Source organism: Oncorhynchus mykiss, chromosome 17 (genome assembly GCF_057628025.1).
Source record: "Oncorhynchus mykiss isolate SJ-2025 chromosome 17, ASM5762802v1, whole genome shotgun sequence".
Classification (NCBI taxonomy): Eukaryota; Metazoa; Chordata; class Actinopteri; order Salmoniformes; family Salmonidae; genus Oncorhynchus; species Oncorhynchus mykiss.
The window spans coordinates 43,690,518-43,712,912 of record NC_143038.1 but is presented as its reverse complement, the minus strand read 5'-3'; the positions used below and the strand labels follow the sequence as shown (position 1 = coordinate 43,712,912).

The following is a 22,395-nucleotide window of genomic DNA, read 5'->3' as shown; positions in this document are numbered from 1 at the left end:
TCACCAACCATTACATAAGCACACTTGTGGTTCCTGAGGCAGCCCAGAGAGCAAGCAATCTGGTTAGATGGAGTGCTGAGGGACTGCTCAACTACGACAGAATTGACAAATTACATTTCTCAGTATTTGATGATTTATCTGATGATGATTTATCTGTTATTAAATAGTCCCATACATACATAAAGATCCCAGAACACAGGTATCTTTTGGTTATCACTACTGCAACAGCCTCCAGGAACAACACAATATTTTGTGCTACTTGCTGCTGCTACTTAATGTCTCTGCATATTGGCCCATACTACCTGTAGTTTTATCAGGACACCACATAGTCGTCCATAGACAGAGCCCATAGTAACCACATGGAGACTGGAGAGGTACCTCTTAATAAAGGCCATGATTGTGAGAGGACATTCCACTGCCACCTTGTCACCCCCAAAAGGACAAAAAGACATTCATCAAACGTTCATGTCAATCTCCCTCTTCTTCTCTATTTTACTCTTCCTCAAGACTGAATAGTCACTTCAAAGTGAAGGTTTACTTGAGACTGAGGACTTTAACTGAGGACATTGCTTGATAATGTTATTGTGTAATGCTGTACACTCTGCCCACTGGCACAGAGTTTCCAGTAGGACAAGACAGGGGTCTGAGGAAATGAGGAGGCTGGTGATTAGATAGTGAGTGTTTATCACCCCTCAGCCCAGATCACACTCAGTATTAACAGGGAAATCCCCCGGGTCTATTCCATGGAAACCTTGAGTGCATGGCCACAGAGTTACAAAATCTCCCAGGATTTGCCTTCTAATCTTAATCTGATCCTGGATTCTCTGAGTCTAATGGTAAAAAGTGATTAGATAAATGCATGCAATGGCTCCTGTTTCCCCCTTAATAAATCCCCCTCCTGAATCCAAGTGTTTGAGATTGGGGAGGTGACCAGTACCTTTATGATCAAACTTTAGCAATGTAGAAGAAAAAGTCATTTTTCCTACCTTGGTCATCATAATTTGATCTGGTTTCATCCAAATATTATCCAATTTCATGAAATACATGATTTCAACCATTGAAGGTTTGAGACTTATTGCCACTCTGATCTGTCCCATATATAATATTTTTCATGGTACCACTACCACATATCACTTCAATTGGTACAGTACTCTCTCTAACAGGCGTAACAAATATAGCCTCATACAAGACACACCTCCAAAATTGTTAATGAATGTAAAATGACAATACTATGCCGTTTCAGTGCACAGTTTATGGAATTCCTAAACAGTATATTACCATATTCTGTGTACAGCATTTTCACTCGCGGGTGCAACAACTATAGCCTCTTACACGGAACGCCTTAAAATATGTTAAAATATGTTTCCATGCCGACAACATTTTCCCACAATGCACCACAGTTAACACCGTAAAACACATTGCCGGTATTTTACTGTGCATTTTAGTGTTTCACTGTTGAAATTACAGAAATGTCTTAGAGTGTGCTGTAAAGCAATTGTTTGGTATTTTACTGTGGATTCTATGGTAATCTACTGTATTCTGTTTATAAAGTATCATACTGTTGTTTAATACTAAAATTACAAAACAACTGCTAACAGTGTACAGACAGATCCAATACCAAACAGACACAGTTACAGACATATTATCAGACATACTATCAGACATACAGACAGGGTAGGAGTGTGTTGGGAAGGGGTGGGGGAGGAGAGCCGCAAATTAAAAGTCTCAGCATGGCTCCATGATTGATTCACTTCATAAAGTGAATGGTTGTGGTCTCGGCTGCTTGGGGCTGTGATTGCGTCCTCATTCGAGAGAGGCAGTAATGTACTTTTACTGAAGGGAGGGGGGTGAGAAGGAGAAGGAAGAGGAAGAGGGGGAGGCTGGTGAGGGAGTGTTACGGCTCCATGTATGGCAGGGGCTGTCTGGGCCAGCGTGCCAGAGTGACGGGCTGTTTACTTGCTGCTGGATGGATGTAAGCAGTGTGCTATGTGTCACCCCCAGTCTGACGTCTGTTTAGCCTTCCCTCTGCCGGAGTGTGTCGAACCCACTTCACTAACCATGCCTGGGAGACTGGAGAGCTACAGCTAGGGCTGGAGAACTGGGAAGATATTTTCTCTATGTTTGGCTTCCTCTCTCTCCTTGCCTTTCTATACCCCTCTGTCTTGTATCCCTATTTTATAGATGCCCATAGTTGTTCAGGGACATGTATCTCTCTCTTTTAAACAGAGACTCCAACTTCTCTCTTTTGCTCTCTCTCTTTTTTCTCCTCCTTCCCATCCTCTATCTCAGCAGCTCCAGGATCCTTGGGATGACAACTGCATTACACACATCCTGTTGTGATTTAAGGTTTCATTCCCCTTGCAAATCACCCTGCCTGTCACTCTCTCTTTATACAAGCGGGATGCGCTGGCCGTTCAGACTGGAGACGGGCAGCCAGCCACAGTCTCCGCTGGCCCCCTGCCAGCACGGGGCTGCTACGGACACTTATCACTCTCACAACAATATGACACAGCCAGAATGGAATTGGCAACGGAGAGTAGACAACTTAGATGTTTATACCTCCATGTGTGTGTGTTTCTGTTTGTGTGTGTGTGTGTGTGTGTGTGTGTGTGTGTGTGTGTGTGTGTGTGTGTGTGTGTGTGTGTGTGTGTGTGTGTGTGTGTGTGTGTGTGTGTGTGTGTGTGTGTGTGTGTGTGTGTGTGTGTGTGTGTGTGTGTATTTCCCTTTCCTTCACAGCAGAAGCTTCAGGTTTTTCCTTATTAATTATTCAACTGAGGGCACTACTTGAGTGGAGAAATCCAATCCCTCTCTCATTTTCTTTTTTTCTTCGTCTCTGCAGCCTGAGAGATTGAAAGGAGGTTTGGGAGAGGTGATCAAGAAGTCACTCTGACACACAGTCTCTTCAGGGTGTTCTGGGCCACTTAGGTCCAACTGATCTTACCGGTAGTGATAGACTTACTCACTAGCTCCCATTCATCAGAGCGCTATACTAGCTCCCTGGAGCCAGAGTTCCCAGTAATCACTCCTCCACTAAAAAGAGAGTTTCTTTCCACTCCTTTTAGCCCACATTGCTTTTCTGTAGAGATTGAGAGATGTACTCCCACTGCTATATCCCACCTCCCCTCTCTCTCTCTCTGTCTCTGTCTCTCTCCCTGTCTCACTCTGTCTCACAGCCAAGTTGGCATGTCATTCCTCCAGGCCATCCTCCTCCCTCTGTGTTTTGTTTTGTCCTGTTTTTGTGAATGCCTTGTGTCTCTGCTATGCAAAAAAAAGGCTCATGTCACCATGGAAACTATTACTTTAGTTATAGCCAAGATACTGCAGTCTCTCTCCAAATTGGAGCATGTGGTAAGTGCATGTGCTTGTGTTTAGTTTTCCCATCATTCAAAAAATAGCCATTGCTTAGATCCTACCATTTTATCAATGATATTCAGAGGGCAAACACCCCACTGGGCACTGACTGTCAATACAACGTCTATTCCATATTGGTTCAACATAATTCAGTTGAAATGACATCGAAACAACGTTGATTTAACCACTGTTTGCCCAGTGGAACCACTGGACAACAAACCCATGCCATGATGTCCCCATGCCCATCCCATGCCCATCCTATTAGGTGGCTGGGCATTGTTTTAGGGATGCCATAAGGACTGTGACAGCCAGCTGGCCATGCTCCCCAGTCCTATTACAGCCCTGTCCAGACTGATCACAGTGTGACCAAGACCCACTGGACTGGCTGTCCTGCTCTGCTACAGCTGGAGAGTTCCCCTCCACAGTAAAACACACAGACAGACAGAGAGTCAGCAGGGACTTCCATTACAGAATGCACACGTCCATTACAGAATGCACAGAATGCACAAACCTTAGCTGGAGAGAGTCTTAATAGGTGAAAAAGGGTGTGAACTACAGCAGAAAGGGAGATAATCGGAATGCACCCCTAGAACCTATGGGAGAGGTCCTGTGCAAGTCATGGGAGGGGAAAACATTGACATCCATTTATCATGTCCTTACTTTATATGTTGAAAACACGTCACCTTGACATTAAACTGGAGCAACACAGTGTAAATATGGTGTATAAGAGCTGATTGTGTATGTTCTGTGTCCCATATGCTTTACTGGCTGAACAGTCACTGGCTGTGTGGAATAAGTACATCTTAAAGTGTTATTTGTAATGAATGGCTACATTTATGTGTCTCAAGCTCTCTAAGCCAAGAATGACTGTTCATGTTTAAAGGTTATATCGGTCATGACTTGACTTGAACATTAATCTGATGACTTTTATTTATCTAATCAACTATGTTTAATTGTTACCCGATTAAATTAATCATGTAACAATAATTGTTAACTCAGTTGGGTCTGGGGCACCACGAGAGCAGTTTTAAAGAGTTACCATCTCCCGAATGAAACTCTAAAATGTCTTTACCTATCACATTCATAAACAGTCTACTTATTAATAATCTCATATCACATCATCATTCTGAACAGTCGTAACCTCCTTGCATATGCAAAAACCTGAGCCTTACTTATGATTATGTACTACACAAATTTGTTTAATTGTTTATTTACTAGCTAATTAAATGGTAACACAGGATAAACATACACACTTAATACATTAAAACCAGGTCCCTAGCGGAATAACAACAAAATAGCTGCTTGTTACAAAAGAGATGGAGAGGGCGAGAGAGGGACATGAGAAATCATGAATATATTTACATGAAATGCCTAGGGTCGCAGGGTATCTCTCTTGGAACCGGGCTGCCTTGGAAAGGGGGCTGGGCCTTTTCGCGGCACACTTGTAAGGCTCTGATTGTCCAAAAGGGTTCCAACAACTCTTCTACTGTTGTTTTCCTCTGTAGTTGTCTTTTACTTATTTTACCTTTATTTAACCAGATAGGCCAGTTGAGAACAAGTTCTCATTTACAACTGCGACCTGGCCAAGATAAATCAAAGCAGTGCGACAAAAACAACAACACAGAGTTACACATAAATAAACGTACAGTCAATAACACAATAGAAAAATCTATGTACAGTGTGTGCAAATGTAGAAGAGTGGTGAGGTAAGGCAATAAATAGTAGGGAGGTAAGGCAATGTCTAGTAGCCGGTGACTTGTCGTGTTGTCCTGAACAGAACTATAGAGTTCATTTTCCTTCCAATCGCTCTCGAAGATGCTTCTTTGATAAGCTAGCCAGCTGTGTCGATGGTTCCCAGTGGGGTGAGGAGAGGAGAGTAAAATGATGGTTTGAACAGAGTAGTAGAATGATCCTACTTAAATTCGCTTTCGAAGATACCAGTGATTGTCCGGGAGGTGAGTTTATCGTCTCTACCTCGTGTTGATATTCAAAGTTCAAACCATTTTTAAACGTAAAGCTACAGCTCTACGTTTCTCTGGTCTGGTATGTTAATTCTTAACCCATCATTTTATACAGTTTGTTCAAAGGTTGTTTTTGTTTGCCTCCTGCCTGAGGAGAGATCTCCACAGAGGACTACATTATCACATGTACAGTACAGTGTATTCGGAAAGTATTCAGACCCCTTGACTTTTTCCACATTTTGTTACGTAATTCTAAAATTAATTAAATACTTCTTCCCTCATAATGACAAAGCGAAAACAGGTTTTTAGAAATATTTGAGAAAAAAATACCTTATTTACATATATATTCAGACCCTTTGCTATAAGACATGAATTTGAGCTCAGGTCCATCCTGCTTCCATTGATCATCCTTGAGATGTTTCTACAACTTGATTGGAGTCCACCTGTGGTAAGTTCAATAGATTGGACATGATTTGGAAAGGCACACACCTGCTTATGTAAGGTCCCACAGTTGTGTGCCATGAGGGTGAAGTAATTGTCTGTAAATCAAATCAAAATGTTATTTGTCACATACACATGTTTAACAGATGTTATTGCAGGTGTAGCGAAATGCTTGTGTTTCTATCTCCAACAGTGCAGTAATATCTAACAATACACACAACCTAAAAGTAAAAGAATGTATAAATATTAGGATGAGCAATGTCGGAGTGGCATAGACTAAATACAGTAGAATGAAATACAGTATATACAAATGAGATGAGTAGAGCAAAAATATATAAACATTACTAAAGTGACTAGTGTTCCGTTATTAAAGTGGCCAATGATTTCAAGTCTATGTATTTGGGGCAGCAGCCTCTAAGGGTGCATAGTTACGTAACTGGGTGGAAGGCGCCTGGTGATGGCTATTTAACAGTCTGATGACCTTGAGATAGAAGCTGTTTTTCAATCTCTCGGTCCCAGCTTTGATGCACCTGTACTGACCTTGCCTTCTGGATGATAGAGGGGTTAACAGGCAGTGGCTTGGATGGTTGTTGTCCTTGATGATCTTTATGTCATACCTGTGACATCGGGTGCTGTAGGTGTCCTGGAGGGCAGGTAGTGTGGCCCCGATGATGTGTTTGGCCCCACCCTCTGGAGAGACCTGCGGTTGCAAGATGGCACCGACAGATAGGGCAGTTCTGCTTCTAGCTCCTGTAGAGCTCCGAGACAGGATTGTGTTGAGGCACAGATCTGGGGAAGGGTACCAAAACATTTCTGCATCATTGAAGGTCCCCAATAACACAGTGGCCTCCATCATTCTTAAATGAAAGAAGTTTGGAACCACCAAGACTCCTTCTTGAGCTGGCCCCCCAGACAAACTGAGCAATCGGTGGAGAAGGACCTTGGTCAGGGAGGTGACCAAGAACCAGATGTTCACTCTGACAGAGCTCCAGAGAACCTCTGTGGAGATGGGAGAACCTTCCAGAAGGACAACCATCTCTGCAGCACTCTACCAATCAGGCCTTTATGGTAGAGTGACCAGACGGAAGCCACTCCTCAGTAAAAGGCACAAGACAGCCTGCTTGGAGTTTTCCAACAGGCACCTAAAGGACTCTGTGTCACGGGCTTCGTAAGAAGCGCACCAAGGTGCAGCTTGGTGAGCGTACATATTCCTTTTTTTATGGAATGTTGTCAACAAAAACATTAAAACAATACAAAATGACTGTGAAGCTTAACAGGGCTCCCCACACTACCCACACTGAAGGAGGGAAAAAGTGCTACCTAAGTATGATTCCCAATCAGAGACAACTTTAGACAGATGTCCCTGATTGAGAACCATACCCAGCCAAAACATAGAAATAAAGAAACATAGAATGCCCACCCCACATCACACCCTGACCTAACAAAATAGAGAAATAAAACGGCTCTCTAAGGTCAGGGCGTGACACTCTGATCATGAGAAACAAGAATATCTGGTCTAAGGAAACCAAGATTGAACTCTTTGTCCTGAATGCCAAGCGTCATGGTCTGGAGGAAACCTGGCACCATCTCAACTGTGAAGCATGGTGGTGGCAGCATCATGCTGTGGGGAAGTTTTTCAATGGCAGGGACTGGGAGATTAGTAAGGATCGGGGGAAAGATGAACGGAGCAAAGTACAGAGCGATCCTTGATGAAAACCTGCTCCAGAACGCTCCGGACCCCAGACTGGGCGAAGGTTCACCTTCCAACAGGACAACGACCCTAAGCACACAGCCAAGACAATGCAGGAGTGGCTTCGGGACAAGTCTTTGTCCTTGAGTGGCCCAGCCAAAGCCCGGACTTGAACCTGATCGAACATTGCTGGAGAGATCTGAAAATAGCTCTGCAGAGATGCTCCCCATCCAACCTGACAGAGCTTGAGAGGATCTTCAGAGAAGAATGGGAGAAACTCCCCAAATACAGGTGTGCCAAGCTTGTAAAATTGAATAAAATAAAATTTTATTTGTCACATACACATGGTTAGCAGGTTTTAATGCGCGTGTAGCGAAATGCTTGTGCTTCTAGTTCCGACAGTACAGTAATATCTAACAAGTAATCTAACAATTCCCTAACAACTACCTAATACACACAAATCTAAAGGGGTAGTTGAGAATATGTACATTTAAGTATATGGGTGAGCAATGGCCGACCGTCACAGGCTGTAAGACGTGCGTACCAGCGGCAGAGAAGTCAGGCGCAGGAGAGCAAAGACTGTTTTACAACGGCGCAGTTTAATGATAAAAATCACTGTGAACATAAACCATATAAACAATGGGACAAAAACCCCAGACATAACGTGCACAAGCACTTACAATAAACAATACCGGACAAGGACATGTGGGGAACAGAGGGTTAAATACACAACATGTAATTGATGGGATTGAAACCAGGTGTGTGGGAAGACAAGACAAGACAAACGGAAAATGAAAGGTGGATCGGTGATGGCTAGAAGACCGGTGACGTCGACCGCCGAACGACGCCCGAACAAGTCGTGACAGTACCCCCCTTGACGCATGGCTCCAGCAGCGCGTCGACACCGGCCTCTGGGACGACGCGCAGGGCGATCCGGACGAAGACGGTGGAACTACTGCAGCATTAAAAGGTCTAACACATCCTCGACCGGAATTTCCTCCGGACCGCACCCCTCCCACTCCACGAGATACTGACGGCCCCTCGCCCGACACCTTGAATCCAGTATGGAGCGAATGGAGTACGCCGGGGCCCCCTCGATGTCCAAAGGGGGCGGAGGAACCTCCCGCAAAGCAGACTCCTGGAGCGGACCAGTCACCACCGGCCTGAGGAAAAACACATGGAACGAGGGGTTAATACGGTAATCGGTGGGAAGCTGTAACCTACAACAAACATCGTTCACTCTCCTCAGGACTTTAAATGGCCCCACAAACCGCGGAACCAGCTTCCGGCAGGGCAGGCGGAGGGGCAGGTTTCGGGTCGAGAGCCAGACCTGGTCCCCCGGTGCAAACACCGGGGCCTCACTGCGGTGGCGGTCTGCGTTCTCCTTTTGGCACAGAACGGCATGCTGAAGGTGAACACGGACAGCTTCCCATGTCTCCTGCGTGCCTGAACCAGTCGTCCACCGCAGGAGCCTCGGTCTGACTCTGATGCCAAGGTGCCAGAACCGGCTGGTACCCCAGTACGCACTGGAAGGGAGAGAGGTTAGTGGAGGAGTGGCGAAGCGGGTTCTGTGCCATCTCGGCCCAGGGCACGAACACCGTCCACTTCCCCGGCCGGTCCTGGCAATAGGACCGCAGAAACCTACCCACATCCTGGTTTACTCTCTCCACCTACCCATTACTCTCGGGGTGAAACCCTGAAGTAAGGCTGATCGAGACCCCCAGACGTTCCATGAATGCCTCCCAGACCCTAGACGTGTATTGGGGACCTCGATCAGACACTATATCCTCAGGCATCTTTTAGTTCCGGAATCTTTGTAGGGCATCAGGCATCTTTGTAGGGCCATAGGGAAACCGGGCAGAGGGAGGAGACGACAGGACTTCAAGAACCGATCCACAACGACCAAGATCGCGGTGTTACCCTGTGAGGGGGTAGATCGATTGGAAAATCCACCGACAGGTGCGGCCAAGGCCGTTGTGGAACGGGTAAGGGGTGTATCTTCCCTCTGGGCAGGTGCCTAGGAGCCTTACACTTTGAGCAGGAGAAAACATAAACCCTCACGTCCTTAGCTAAGGTAGGCCACCAGTACCTCCCACTCAAACAGCGCACTATCCGACCGATCCCAGGATGACCAGAGGAGGGTGATGTGTGGGCCCAATAGATCAACCGGTCACGAACAGCAGACGGGACGTACAGACGCCCAGTGGGACACTGGACAGGAGCGGGCTCTGCACGTAACGCCTGCTCAATGTCCGCGTCCAGCTCCCACACTACCGGCGCAACTAGGCAGGAGGCGGGGAGTATGGGAGTGGGATCCATGGGCCGCTCCTCTGTATCATAAAGCCGGGACAATGCGTCTGCCTTCACGTTCTGGGAGCCTGGTCTGTAGGAAAGGGTAAACACAAAACAGCTGAAAAACATGGCCCACCTTGCCTGGCGAGGGTTCAATCTCCTCGCTGCCCGGATGTACTACAGATTGCGGTGGTCAGTCCAGATGAGGAAAGGGTGGTTAGCCCCCTCAAACCAATGTCTCCACACCTTCAAAGCCTTGACAGCCAACAGCTCCCGGTCCCCCACATCATAGTTTTGCTCCGCCGAGATGAGCTTCTTCGAGAAGAAGGCACAGGGGCGGAGCTTCGGTGGTATACCTGAGCGCTGAGAAAGCACAGCTCCTATCCCAGCCTCGGATGTGTCCACTTCCACTATGAACGCCGAAGAGGGATCCGGATGGGCCAGCACGGGAGCTGAGGTTAACAGAGTCCTCAGGTGACCAAAAGCCCTGTCGGCCACAGCTGACCAGTGCAAACGCACTGCCCCCCCTTCAGCAGTGAGGTAATGGGTGCTGCTACCTGACCAAACCCCAGATAAACCTCCGGTAGTAGTTGGCAAACCCTAAGAACCGCTGCACCTCCTTTACCGTGGTGGGAGTCGGCCAATTACGCACGGCTGAAATGCAGTCACTCTCCATCTCCACCCCTGATGTGGAAATGTGGTACCCTAGGAAGGAGACGGACTGCTGGAAGAACAGGCACTTCTCAGCCTTGACGTACAGGTCATAATCCAACAGGCGACCAAGCCCCCTGCCGACCAGGGACACATGCTCGGCGCGTGTAGTGGAGTATATCAGGATGTCATCAATATACACCACTACACCCTGCCCGTGCAGGTCCCTGAAAATCTCATCTACAAAAGGCTGGAAGACTGAAGGCGCATTCATCAACCCGTACGGCATGATGAGGTACTCATAGTGCCCTGAAGTGGTACTAAAAGCCGTCTTCCCGGATACGCTCCAGGTTGTAAGCACTCCTGAGATCTAGTTTGGTGAAGAAGCGTGCCCCGTGCATTGACTCAATCGCTGTGGCTATGAATGCTAGCGGATAACTATACCTCACAGTGATCTGGTTCAGACTCCGATAGTCAATACACCGGCGCAGACCTCCCTCCTTCTTCTTCACAAAAGACATTAGAGGAGGCGGATGTGGATGACCGAATGTACCCCTGATGCAGGGATTCGGAGACATATGTTTCCATTGCCTCCGTCTCCGCCTGTGAGAGGGGATACACGTGACTCCTGGGAAGTGCAGCGTCTACCAGGAGATTTATTGAGCAAACGCCCCGTCGATGGGGTGGTAATTGAGTCGCCTTCTTTTTGGAGAAGGCGAGAGCGGCATATTCAGGGGAATGCGCACGGTGGAGACCTGGTCTGGACTTTCCACCGTAGTAGCACCAACGGAAACCCCTAAACACCTCCCTGAGCACTCTCGCGACCACCCCGTGAGAGCCCTATGTGGCCAAGAAACAGTGGGGTCATGACAAACTAACCAGGGTAGGCCTAACACCACGGGAAACGCAGGATTGTCATTAAGGAAGAGACTAATTCTCTCCTTGTGACCCCCCTGCGTCACCATGATCAACCCTGACCCTAATGGTCGACTATCTAAGGCGTGAACGGGGAAGGGCACAGCCACGGGAACAATGGCTATCCCTAAACTATTGGCAAACGATCTATCTATAAAATTCCCAGCTGCGCCTGAATCGACGAGCGCCTTATGCTGGGAATGCGGCACCTGGGGTGACGCCAGAGCGCCCTGCCTGCTGCCTCGATACCCAGAGGAACCAACCCGGCACCGACCATCAGTGTGACCTTTGCGGCCACATATGGCGCATGAGCTGGAACCCCCTCCGGTCTCCCTGCGCACCGCCCCTCCCAGCTCCATGGGTATCGGAGAGGGGGTGCGAGGGGATGAAACCAACAGACCCTGATAGGAACATCCACGGATAGCCAGCAGGTTATCCAACCGGATGGACATGTCCACCAGCTGGTCGAACGTGAGTGTGGTGTCTCTGCAGGCCAACTCCTGACGGACGTCCTCGCACAGACTGCAACAGTAATGGCCGATCAGGGCCCTGTCGTTCCATCCCGCGCCGGCAGCCAGGGTCCGAAACTCCATGGCGAACTCCTGGGCGCTCCTCATCCCCTGCATCAGATGGAAGAGGCTCTCACCGGCCGCTCTACCCTCGGGAGGGTGGTTGAAGACTGCCCGGAAACGGCGGGTGAACTCCTCAAACTGGTCCAACGCCGCATCTCCCTCTCTCCACATGCCGTTGGCCCACTCCAGGGCTTTCCCGGTGAGGCACGAGACGAGGGCAGACACCCTCTCACGGCCCGAAGGAACCGGGTGGACGGTGGCCAGGTATAGGTCCAGCTGTAATAGGAACCCCTGGCAGTTCGCAGCCTTCCCATCATATTCCTGGGGAAGGGAGAGACGAATCCCACTGGGAGCAGGAGAAGGTCCATGGCGGTGCCAAGATGATGGAGCATTGCTGCGTGCCATCGGACGCTCTCCTCCACCCCTACACCCGGGGTACCCTTTCCTGCTGACTCCATAAGTTTGGTCCGGTATTCTGTAAGGCGTGCGTACTGACGGTAGAGAAGTCAGGTGCAGGAGAGCAAAGACTGTGTTACAATGGCGCAGTTTAATGACAAAAATCACAGTGGACAAATACCATATAAACAATGGGACAAAAACCCCAGACATAAAGTACACAAGCACTTACAACAAACAATACCGGACAAGGACATGTGGGGAACAGAGGGTTAAATACACCACATGTAATTGATGGAATTGAATCCAGGTGTGTGGGAAGACAAGACAAGACAAACGGAAAATGTAAGTTGGATAGGTGATGGCTAGAAGACGGGTGATGTCGACCGCCGAACGTCGCCCGAACAAGGAGAGGGACGTGGGAAGTTGTGACACAGGCAAGGTGCAATAGATGGTATAAAATACAGTATATACATGTGATATGAGTAATGTAAGATATGTAAACATTATTAAAGTGGCATTATTTAGAGTGCATTGTATAAAGTGACTAGTGATCCATTTATTTAAGTGGCCAGTGAATGGGTCTCAATGTGGGCAGCAACCTCTCTGAGTTAGTGATTGCTGTCTAGCAGTCTGATGGCCTTCAGATAGAAGCTGTTTTTCAGTCTCTCGGTCCCTGCTTTGATGCACCTGTACTGACCTTGCCTTCTGGATGGTAGCGGTGTGAACAGGCAGTGGCTCGGGTGGTTGATGTCCTTGATGATATTTTTGGCTTTCCTGTGACATCGTGTGCTGTAGGTGTCATGGAGGGCAGGTAATTTGCCCCGGGTGATGTGTTGTACAGACCGCACCACCTTCTTGAGAGCCTTGCGGTTGAGAGCGGTGCAGTTGCGGTACCAGCCTGACAGAATGCTCTTGATTGTGCATCTGTAAAAGTTTGTCAGGGTTTTGGGTGACTTCAGCTGTTTCCTGAAGTCCACAATCATCTCCTTTGTTTTGTTGATGTTGAGTGAGAGGTTGGTTTCCTATTGTCTGCATCTAGCTGATTGATCTAGGGTGTAATCATTAGTCCAACAGTTAAACAAGAGTTTATATTGGACAAATTCTGGTATGTTTACCCCTGTTTCGTTCTGTTGCTTCCGTTGAAGAAAAGTTTTTCTACAGAATCGGCGCAATGAATACATCACTGATCACGCGCAAACACAGTTCACTTTCATACCAGACACATGCAAACAGCTTGTTGAATCTATATATATATATAGAGAGAGAATTTATTTTTGCATCTATCATTGCGCTTTCTTCCTCTCACCTTTCCCCTTCGCTTGAGAACTTCAGTGCACAACACATCAGCTGTCTGTGACCAAGCAAAAAATACTTTCCCAGTCAAACCTTCATATCATGACCGCTAACCACTACGCACAGCTTACATCGTTGTCTCATCATAGTCAACATAGCTACTAGAATTAATGCATTAGTAAACCCACTGTAATCATGCAGTGCAGTGTAGTCAGCAGCAATCAGTTTAGCAGTTACGCGAGCCGGCCCCAGTGGCAATAAATTAATAAAACCAAAAGCTTACCTTGACTTTTCTGTTTGAGCTGGGTGCTTGAGTAGGCTAAACAAACTAGCTGCATTTGACACTAGCTAAGTGAAAGTGAAAAAAAGATATACTACGAAATATAGATAGCTTTCTCTCTCTTGCTTCTCCTTAATTTTTGAATAAATTCATTTGTGAAAAACTCTGGCTACACCATGGTGCTACCCTACAGGGTGCTGTTGAGGCTACTGTCCACCTTCAATGCAAAGCAATGTGTTTTAATCAATTATTTGGTGACGTGGATATATTTAGTATAGTTTTATCAAAAATGATAACTTTTTAAATGTTTCACTATTTTTATTTTTATGAAATTCACTGAGGAGAATGGTCCTCCCCTTCCTCCTCTGAGGAGCCTCCACTGATGTACACATGCACACAGAGACACACACAAAAGGCAATGTCCTCATTGCAGTCCTTGTCGTTCTTACTATCGTAAAGTTGATAAAGAGGCTGTAGCCACCAAGTGTGCACTTCTAACTGCTGGATTCTAACTAGATTATTATTAACTAGAGAGCAGCTGAGCTCTTCTCTAGCTGGTGGAACTGAATGCGAATGAGACAGTGGTCTCAGACTGACCCATGATAGAGACATCCTCTTTCTATTTATGACCATTTGCTAGGACAGGAGGGTTCAAATATAGACCCAGTTATCCTCTCCTCAGTCCTTACCCACTGAATTATTCAACCACAGACTGACTGCTGCACGGAAGAAGTGTGTCCCCTCTCGACAATGTAATATTCAAGTTTTGTGTGTTCTGCTAACTTTGTGTGTGTGTGTGTGTGTGTGTGTGTGTGTGTGTGTGTGTGTGTGTGTGTGTGCGTGTGTGCGTGTGTGCGTGTGTGCGTGTGTGCGTGCGTGCGTGCGTGCGTGCGTGCGTGCGTGCGTGTGTACGCCACCGGTCAAAAGTTTTAGAAAACCTACTCATTTAATTTAGTTTTTCTTTATTTTTACTATTTTCTACATTGAAGAATACTAGTGAAGACATCAAAACTATGAAATAACACATGAAATCATGTAGTAACCAAAAAAACTGTGAAACAAATTTAGATTCTTCAGAGTAGCCACCCTTTGTCTTGATGACAGCTTTGCATACTCTTGGCTCTTATCTCTTATCTCAACCAGCTTCACCTGGAATGCTTTTCCAACAGCCTTGAAGGAGTTCCCACATATGCTGAGCACTTGTTTTCTGCTTTTCCTTCACTCTGCGTTCAGACTCATTTGTGGTCCCAATTGCAAGAGGCAATGTACTCAGAATATTTCAGAGGTTAGGCGAAAGGAAATATTGGAAAAGTATTGGGAAATGAAGTATAAGGAGAAGAGGACATGGATCTTCCACATGGTGGTACAGCAATCTAAGAAAAATGTCACTGTTAGTGCGGACAGTCAACACAGCAGGTCGTTTCTGTACCATCTTACAAACCAGAGCGGTTCTGCACAACAGGTGTGCAAAGTGTTTTTTCTGACAACATTGGGCTACCACCTCAAAAATGACAGGTTGATTGTCACAATGATGGGCAAGTCAATCACCACCAAACTGATTCCACCAAAGGATCAGAAGGGAAAGAAAGCTTTAGCAAGCAAATTGAACATGAATCCAATCTTGCAACACATTGAATCCTTCCATCCCCAAATCATCCAATACAGGTAAGAGCATGGCCCACATCGTCTCTACCTCCCTAGTGACGTCAATATTTGGTTCATGCATAATGACTACAAGGAGAAGAACAAAGATGCCAGCTGCGGTCATGAAACCTATCGCAAGGCGGTAAAGGGAAGGAACATCAGCTTTGTGAAGCTTGGAGAGGAGTAGTGCGAGCTCTGTTTGGTGCAGGGTCATCATCTGTAGATGGAGCACAGGGAGAATGAGGCCATGGAAACCCAAGCCTGCCAAGACAACAGCGATGCAGCACCTGAATTCACCATCACCAACCCCGACTGCATGCAATGTAGAAAATATGAGGAACATAAGAAGTCTGCAGGGCAGAGCAGAAGCCATTACCAGGCTGATGTACAGAAAGATTGGCCTGAGGACTGGTCTGTGAGGAGCGTTGATATGCAAAAAGTAATCATGCTCCCTCGCATGCCAGGTGTGAAAACTGCATTGTTCACAAGAAGAATCGTTGCCTATCACGAGACATTCGCCACCATTGGAAAGAAGTCTCAAAAGAAGAAGAAAACAATCTCAGTGGTTTGGCATGCAGGAACAGCTGGTCGGAAGGCAGAGGAGATTACTTCATCTTACGTAACAGCACTGGAGAGGGAGAGAGATGTCAAGCATGCAGTGTATTGGGTGGATAACTGCATTTCTCAAAACAAAAACTGGTGCCTCCTAACATCACTGGTGAATGTTGTCAATGCTGACTCAACTTTGATGGAGGACATCACTCTCAAGTTCTTCGAGCCAGGACACACCTTCATGAGTGCAGACAGTTTCCACCATGGCGTGGAACAGGAAATGAAAGCTCGACCTGGAGGTGTGGTGTACGACTTCGGGGACTTCCTCTATGTGGTCGCTACTTCCAATGCAGGCAAGGTGGAGGTGGTCGAAATGAATAAGGAAAACATCCTGGCATGGAAAGCTGGCCATTCCATCGTCCAGCTGAAGAAGGCAGCAGCACCAAAGCTGGCAGAGATGGCTGAGATCCAGTTGAGGCGTGGATCCAGGAGCCTCTTCTACAAAGTCTCCCATGAAGAAAAGGACTTCACGGAGCTTGACTTCATCATGAAGAAAGTCACTCTAGAGACACTCTCGACACTACGTACACAGGATAGAGGGATAGAAGAGTCCAAGAAGATGGACATCATCACCAAGATGTGTCCTCTGATGTCATGTACTGTCATGTTGTGTCTTGTTTCTGTCCTTTCCCTTCACCCTGTCTCCCTCTGCTGGTCGTTGTTAGGTTACCTTTTCTCCCCCTCTTTTCCCCAGCTGTGCCTTGTCTCCTCCTAACTACCTCGTCACCCCTTTTCCCACCTGTTCCCTTTTTTCCCTCTGATTAGTCCTCTATATCTCTCTCTGTTTCTGCTCCTGTCTTTGTCGGATTCTTGTTTGTGTTGTTCATGCCTGAACCAGACTATCGTCATGTTTGCTGCAACCTTGTCCTGTCCTGTCGGAACCTGCCGGTCCATCTGAGCCTACGTTTTGTTTTGTTATTAACCTTTCTGATCTCCCCATCCCGGATCCGGGTTCGTGAATACAGACTCAAGCTCATTACCATAACGCAACGTTAACTATTCATGAAAATCGCAAATGAAATGAAATAAATATGCTAGCTCTCAAGCTTAGCCTTTTGTTAACAACACTGTCATCTCAGATTTTCAAAATATGCTTCTCAACCATTGCAAAACAAGCATTTGTGTAACAGTATTGATGGCTAACGTAGCATTTAGCATTAGCATTCAGCTGGCAACATTTACACAAAAAAACAGAAAAGCATTCAAAAAAATCATTTACCTTTGAAGAACTTCAGATGTTTTCAATGAGGAGACTCTCAGATAGCAAATGTTCAGTTTTTCCTGAAAGATTATTTGTTTAGGACAAATCGCTCCGTTTTCTGCGTCACGTTTAGCTATGAAAAAACCCCTGTATCCAGGATTGTGTAAATCTATCAGCAAGCTCATTAGCATAACACAACGTTAACTATTTATGAAAATCGCAAATGAAATGAAATAAATATGCCATCTCTCAAGCTTAGCCTTTTGTAAACAACACTGTCATCTCAGATTTTCAAAATATGCTTCTCAACCATAGGAAAACAATAATTTGTGTAAAAGTAGCTAGCTAGAGTTAGCATTTCGCGTTAGCATTTAGCGTTAGCATTAGCGTTAGCATCCAGCACGCAACATTAACAAAAACATAAAAGCCTTCAAATAAAATCATTTACCTTTGAAGAACTTCTGATGTTTTCAATGAGGATACTCTCAGTTAGATAGCAGATGCTCAGTTTTTCCAAAAAGATTCCTTGTGTATTAGAAATAGCTCCGTTTTATACATCACATTTGGCTACCAAAAAAAATCCATAAATTCAGTCCTCAAAACGCAAACTTTTTTCCAAATTAACTCCATAATATCGACTGAAAACATGGCAAACGTTGTTTAGAATCAATCCTCAAGGTGTTCTTCACATATCTCTTCATTGATACATCGTTCTTGGACACATGCTTTCTCTCCTGAATCCCAGGAGAAAATGCCCGCACCTGAAGATTACGCACAAATTTAGACAAAGGACACCGGGCGGACCTCTGGAAAATGTAGTCTCTTATGGCCAATCTTCCAATGATATGCCTACAAATACGTCACAATGCTGCTAAGACCTTGGGCGAACGACAGAAAGTGTAGGCTCATTCCTTGCGCAATCACAGCCATATAAGGAGAGAATGGAAAACAGAGCTTCAGAAATTCTGCTAATTCCTGGGTGATGCATCATCTTGGTTTCGCCTGTAGAATGAGTTCTGGGGCACTTACAGACAAAATCTTTGCAGATTCTGAAACTTCAGAGTGTTTTCTTTCCAAAACTGTCAAGAATATGCATAGTCGAGCATCTTTTCGTGACAAAATATCGCGCTTAAAACGGGAACGTTTTTTATCCAAAAATGAAATAGCGCCTCTAGAGCTCTAAGAGGTTAAAGAAGCTCTGTTTACGTTAATTCGCTTTTGGGTCCTCATTCACGCACCGTAACAGAAGAATCCGACCAAGAATGGACCCAGCGACTTCGGATCCTCTCCACTCAGCCGTCGAGATCCAGGGAGCGATGCTAGGCAGACACAAGCAGGAATTGTCTGCTGCTCGGCATGCCGTTGAGACCCTGGCCACCCAAGTCTCCAACCTCACAGAACAGGTTCACCATCTCCGCCTCGATCCACCGGCCACTTCCAGGGCTTTCGAGTCTCCGGAGCCCAGAATCAATAACCCGCCGTGTTACTCTGGGGAGCCCACTGAATGCCGCTCGTTCCTCACCCAGTGTGATATTGTGTTTTCTCTCCAGCCCAACACTTACTCCAGGAGCACTGCTCGTGTCGCCTACGTCATATCTCTCCTTACTGGACGGGCTCGTGAGTGGGGCACGGCAATCTGGGAGGCAAGGGCTGAGTGTACTAACCAGTATCAGGACTTTAAGGAGGAGATGATACGGGTTTTTGATCGATCTGTTTTTGGGGAGGAGGCTTCCAGGGCCCTGTCTTCCCTATGTCAGGGTAATCGATCCATAACAGACTACTCTATTGAGTTTCGCACTCTTGCTGCCTCCAGTGGCTGGAACGAGTCGGCTTTGCTCGCTCGTTTTCTGGAGGGTCTCCGCGCAGAGGTAAAGGATGAGATTCTCTCCCGGGAGGTTCCTTCCAGCGTGGATTCCTTGATTGAACTCGCTATTCGCATTGAGCGACGGGTTGATCTTCGTCACCGAGCTCGTGGAAAGGAGCTCGCGTTCTCCGTTGCCCCCCTCTCCGCATCACTACCATCTTCCTCTGCCGGCTCGGGTGCTGAGCCTATGCAGCTGGGAGGTATCCGCATCTCGACTAAGGAGAGGGAACGGAGAATCACCAACCGCCTCTGTCTCTATTGCGGTTCTGCTGGTCATTTTGTCACTTCATGTCCAGTAAAAGCCAGAGCTCATCAGTAAGCGGAGGGCTACTGGTGAGCGCTACTACTCCTGTCTCTCCTTAAAGATCCTGCACTACCTTGTCGGTCCATCTACGCTGGACCGGTTCGTCAGCTTCCTGCAGTGCCTTAATAGACTCTGGGGCGGAGGGCTGTTTTATGGACGAGACCTGGGCTCGGGAACATGACATTCCTCTCAGACAGTTAAGGGAGTCCACGGCCTTGTTCGCCCTGGATGGTAGTCCTCTCCCCAGGATTCAGCGTGAGACGCTACCTTTAACCCTCACTGTTTCTGGTAATCATAGCGAAACCATTTCTTTTTTAATTTTTCGTTCACCTTTTACACCTGTTGTTTTGGGCCATCCCTGGCTAGTTTGTCATAATCCTTCCATTAATTGGTCTAGTAATTCTATCCTCTCCTGGAACGTCTCTTGTCATGTGAAATGTTTAACGTCTGCTATCCCTCCTGTTTCCTCTGTCTCTTCTTCACAGGAGGAGCCTGGTGATTTGACAGGGGTGCCGGAGGAATATCACGATCTGCGCACGGTGTTCAGTCGGTCCAGGGCCACCTCTCTTCCTCCACACCGGTCGTATGATTGTAGTATTGATCTCCTTCCGGGAACCACTCCCCCCCGGGGTAGACTATACTCTCTGTCGGCTCCCGAACGTAAGGCTCTCTAAGATTATTTGTCTGTAGCTCTTGCCGCCGGTACCATAGTCCCCTCCTCCTCTCCCGCCGGAGCGGGGTTTTTTTTTGTTAAGAAGAAGGACGGGTCCCTGCGCCCCTGCATAGATTATCGAGGGCTGAATGACATAACAGTGAAGAATCGTTATCCGCTTCCTCTTATGTCTTCAGCCTTCGAGATCCTGCAGGGAGCCAGGTTTTTCACTAAGTTGGACCTTCGTAACGCTTACCATCTCGTGCGCATCAGGGAGGGGGACGAGTGGAAGACTGCGTTTAACACTCCGTTAGGGCACTTTGAATACCGGGTTCTTCCTTTCGGCCTCGCTAACGCTCCAGCTGTCTTTCAGGCATTAGTCAATGATGTCCTGAGAGACATGCTGAACATCTTTGTTTTCGTTTACCTTGACGATATCCTGATTTTTTCACCGTCACTCCAGATTCATGTTCAGCACGTTCGACGTGTCCTCCAGCGCCTTTTAGAGAATTGTCTTTTTGTGAAGGCTGAGAAGTGCTCTTTTCATGCCTCCTCCGTCACATTTCTCGGTTCTGTTATTTCCGCTGAAGGCATTAAGATGGATCCCGCTAAGGTCCAAGCTGTCATTGATTGGCCCGTCCCTAAGTCACGCGTCGAGTTGCAGCGCTTTCTCGGCTTTGCGAACTTCTATCGTCGTTTCATCCGTAATTTCGGTCAGGTGGCAGCCCCTCTCACAGCCCTTACTTCTGAAAGACGTGCTTTAAGTGGTCCGTTTCCGCCCAGGGAGCTTTTGATCTCCTCAAGAATCGTTTTACATCCGCACCTATCCTTGTTACACCTGACGTCTCTAGACAGTTCATTGTCGAGGTTGACGCGTCAGAGGTGGGCGTGGGAGCCATTCTTTCTCAGCGCTCCTTCTCTGACGACAAGGTCCACCCTTGCGCGTATTTTTCTCATCGCCTGTCGCCGTCGGAACGTAACTATGATGTGGGAAACCGCGAACTGCTCGCCATCCGCTTAGCCCTAGGCGAATGGCGACAGTGGTTGGAGGGGGCGACCGTTCCTTTTGTCGTTTGGACTGACCATAGGAACCTTGAGTACATCCGTTCTGCCAAACGACTTAATGCGCGTCAGGCGCGCTGGGCGCTGTTTTTCGCTCGTTTCGAGTTCGTGATTTCTTATCGTCCGGGCTCTAAGAACACCAAGCCTGATGCTTTATCTCGTCTCTTCAGTTCTTCAGTAGCCTCCACTGACCCCGAGGGGATTCTCCCTGAGGGGCGTGTTGTCGGGTTGACTGTCTGGGGAATTGAGAGGCAGGTAAAGCAAGCACTCACTCAAACTCCGTCGCCGCGCGCTTGTCCCAGGAACCTTCTTTTCGTTCCCGTTCCTACTCGTCTGGCCGTTCTTCAGTGGGCTCACTCTGCCAAGTTAGCCGGCCACCCTGGCGTTCGGGGTACGCTTGCTTCCATTCGCCAGCGCTTTTGGTGGCCCACCCGGGAGCATGACACGCGTCGCTTCGTGGCTGCTTGTTCGGTCTGCGCGCAGACTAAGTCCGGTAACTCTCCGCCGGCCGTCTCAGGCCGCTTCCCATTCCCTCTCGACCGTGGTCTCACATCGCCTTAGATTTTGTCACCGGACTGCCTTCGTCAGCGGGGAAGACTGTTATTCTTACGGTTGTCGACAGGTTCTCTAAGGCGGTTCATTTTATTCCCCTTGCTAAGCTTCCTTCTGCTAAAGAGACGGCACAAATCATCATCGAGAATGTTTTCAGAATTCATGGCCTTCCGTCAGACGTCGTTTCGGACAGAGGTCCGCAATTCACGTCTCAATTTTGGAGGGAGTTTTGCCGTTTGATTGGGGCTTCCGTCAGTCTCTCTTCCGGCTTTCACCCCCAGTCTAACGGTCAAGCAGAACGGGCCAATCAGACTATTGGTCGCATCTTACGCAGTCTTTCTTTTCGCAACCCTGCGTCTTGGTCAGAACAGCTCCCCTGGGCAGAATACGCCCACAACTCGCTTCCTTCGTCTGCGACCGGGCTATCTCCTTTTCAGAGTAGCCTCGGGTACCAGCCTCCGCTGTTCTCATCTCAGTTCGCCGAGTCCAGCGTCCCCTCCGCTCAGGCTTTTGTCCAACGTTGCGAGCGCACCTGGAAGAGGGTCAGGTCTGCACTTTGCCGTTATAGGGCGCAGACTGTGAGGGCTGCTAATAAGCGTAGAACTAAGAGTCCTAGATATTGTCGCGGTCAGAGTGTTTGGCTCTCCACTCAGAACCTT

At 47.4% G+C, this 22,395-nt stretch overlaps 1 long non-coding RNA gene across 3 annotated transcripts; it reads right to left on the bottom strand.

The window, feature by feature from the left end:
- Positions 1-4,545: 4,545 nt before the first annotated feature.
- On the bottom strand, positions 4,546-18,347 carry LOC149976047 (uncharacterized). Of its 3 annotated transcripts, XR_016487958.1 has the most exons (4): positions 17,751-18,347; positions 17,321-17,382; positions 6,294-6,542; positions 4,546-5,851 (listed from the first exon to the last, which is right to left on the bottom strand). It is a non-coding gene; the product is annotated as an uncharacterized LOC149976047 (long non-coding RNA). The 3 variants fall into 3 exon arrangements; XR_016487957.1 differs by lacking the exon at positions 17,321-17,382 and having other exon boundaries at positions 17,751-18,344; XR_016487959.1 differs by lacking the exon at positions 17,321-17,382 and having other exon boundaries at positions 6,371-6,542; positions 17,751-18,344.
- Positions 18,348-22,395: the final 4,048 nt, after the last annotated feature.